Source organism: Castor canadensis, chromosome 3 (genome assembly GCF_047511655.1).
Source record: "Castor canadensis chromosome 3, mCasCan1.hap1v2, whole genome shotgun sequence".
Classification (NCBI taxonomy): Eukaryota; Metazoa; Chordata; class Mammalia; order Rodentia; family Castoridae; genus Castor; species Castor canadensis.
This window is the reverse complement of record NC_133388.1, coordinates 50561611-50564516: the sequence shown is the minus strand read 5'-3', so window position 1 is coordinate 50564516 and position 2906 is coordinate 50561611.

Here is a 2906-nt window from a genome sequence, read left to right as displayed (position 1 = left end):
GTGTTTCTTGGATCCTGAATCTCCAACGATAAGAGGAAGATGGTTCAGATAGGGTCGGGGGTAGGGTTAGGATCAGCATGAAGAGTGTCCCCCACCCGGGAGATCCAGAGGGAGGTGGGCCCCATTGGTGTAACTTGCCAAGTTTTGGTAGGCATGTTGGGTGGAAGCTTCTTAAGGCGGGTGAAGTGGTGCCAGGTAGGGTGTCCAGAAGTTTCGCCGCCAAGGGAGTGGTGAGGATGACAGTGTATGGTCCCATCCATCTGGGTTGGAGGGGCTTTGGATGTAGCTGCTTGAAAAGAACGCTGTCGCCTGGAGACAGGGGGCCATGGTCTGGCAGAACAGTATCTGATTGGGGTAGGTAATGATCTGCGTGGGCTCAGAGCAAGGAGCGGAGGAGAGTGAGGTAAGGTAAGTATCCTATTAAGGGAGGTGTGCTTGATGGAAAAGTGTGGGAAAGGAGAAAAGGGCGGCCATACAACAGCTCAAAAGGGCTTAGGCCAGTTGGCTGCCTAGGGGCTGCTCGGAGGCGAGTGAGGGCCAGGGGCAGCAGGTCAACCCAGGAGAGCCGGAGCTCCAGGGACAGCTTGGTGAGCTGTTGTTTGATCAGGCCATTGGCCCGCTCAACCTTACCTGAGGATTGGGGGTGGTATGGGGTGTGGAGTCTCCATGTGGTGGCCAGGTGTTTACAGACTAGTTGAGTGACCTTGGAGATGAAGGCGGGGCCATTGTCTGACTGGAAACTTCATGGAAGGCCAAAATGGGGAATGATGTGATGGATGAGAGTGTCTGCTATGACTGTAGTCCCTTTTGTGGCCGTAGGAATGGCTTCGATCCACCCTGTAAAAGTATCAATAAAAGTAAGAAGGTATTGGAGTTTTTTGTGTTTAGGCATATGAGTGAAATTGATTTGCCAATCTTCACTGGGCTGGCTACCATGGTGTTGGTGGAGGGATTGGCGGAGATGGAGTCTGCTGTGGGGGTTTGCTTGAGAGCAAATGGAGCAGGCCTCCTGGACCCGATGGATGGTGGATTGGAGGCCCCTGGGGTGAAACAAGTGTTCCAGGAAGAAAAGAAGGGCCTTGGGGCCTATGTGTAGTGAGTTGTGGATGGCAGTGATGACCTCTGTTGTCTGGCCCAAGGGGAGCATCAGACGGTTGTCTTTGAAGATCCACCCATTGGGGGACATAATTCCCCCTTCTTTGAGGAGAGCAGTTTGTTCTTTTGGCTCATAGTTTGGAGTAAAGCTAGAAGAGAGGAAAAGGAGAGGTGGAGGAATTGACTGTTTGGCTGTCTTTCGGGCCGTTAGATCCGCGAAGGCGTTTTCTCATGCCACTGGGTCGTTGGAGGTCTGGTGTCCCCTGCAATGGATGATGGTGACCCCCTTGGGAGCTGTAGAGCTTGTAATAGTTTGGCAATGAGGGGTCTGTTGACCACCGGGGTGCCCCATGTGGTCAAGAAGCCCCTCTCCTTCCAGATGGCTACATGAGAGTGTGCTATAAGGAAAGCATATTTAGAGTCAGTATAAATATTAGCAGTTTTACCTTTGGCAATGGTGAGCGCCTGGGTTAAAGCCGTGAGTTCAGCCTTTTGAGATGTTGTTCCCAGGGGGAGGCAAGTTGCTGTCAGTACCCAAGGAGGGTCGATGGTGACCATGGCATAGGCAGCTCGGCGGCCTCCCTGGTCATCTAGGATGGAGTTCCCATCAATATACATAGTGAGGTCAGGAGAAGGTAAGGGAGAGTCAGTAAGATCCTGCCTGGGGGTCATGAGATTCTCCACTGTTTCAGGACAGGAATGGGTTGGGTTAGAGGCTATTGGTGGGGGGGGGGAAGCAGTGTAGTGGGGTTGAGTGGGGAGCAAATAGTGAGAGTTATATCAGGATTGTGATGAATGGTAGGTGAAATGTCTGTAGGCGGGAAGCTCCAATGAGAGAGAGAGAGGAATGGGTGAGGAGGTGAGCAAGTCTGTTGGAGAATATACAGTTATTGGTTGTAGTTGGGATAGCTTAAGAGCCTCCCTGGTGAGGGTGGCTGCTGCTGCAAGGGCTTGGAGGCAAGGCTGCCAGCCCCTGACAGTGGGGTCCAGCTGCCTGGAGAGGTAAGCGATTGGTCGGTGAATAGGGCCTGATAGTTCGGTAAGGACCCCTTTGGCTATTCCAGAAGTTTCATCTGTAAATAAGTGGTATGGCTTGGAAGGGTTTGGGAGGGACAAGGCTGGAACCTGAAGGAGGGTGTCCCTGAGAGAAGAAAAACAGTGATGGACCATGGATGGAGAGGTGAGTGGACCAGTGGGAGTCTCCTTGGCAGCCTGGTACAGTGGGCGGGCCAACGAGGCAAAATTAGGAATCCAGTGTCTGAAAAGCCCAATGAAGCCCAAGAAGGATAAAATTTCTTGGGCATCATTAGGAGGAGGGAGGTCCTTTAAGGTTTGGACCCAGTCCATGGTAAGTGCCTTTGAGGTGGGGGTGAGACAGATGCCCAGGAAAGTAACAGCTTGTAAGCAGAGTTGGGCCTTGGCTGGGGAGACCTGGTATCCCTTAGAGGCTAGAAAGTTAAGGAGGTCAGCTGTTCCCTTTTCAGAGTCCTGCTGGGAGGGGGAGCACAGAAGGAGGTCATTGACATATTGTAGAAGTGTACTGGGTTTTGTATTACATATGACTAGGTCTCGAGCCAGAGCTTGACCAAAGAGGTGGGGGCTGTCACGGAAGCCTTGGGGAAGAACTGTCCAAGTTAGCTGTTGGGTAAGGTGAGTATCCAGGTCTTTCCAGGTAAAGGCAAAGAGGAAGTAGGAGTCTGGATGGAGGGGGATGGTAAAAAAGGCATCCTTGAGATCGAGGACAGAAAAGTGAGTAGTATCAGGGGGGACATTGGAGAGGATTGTATATGGATTTGGGACCAACGGGTGAA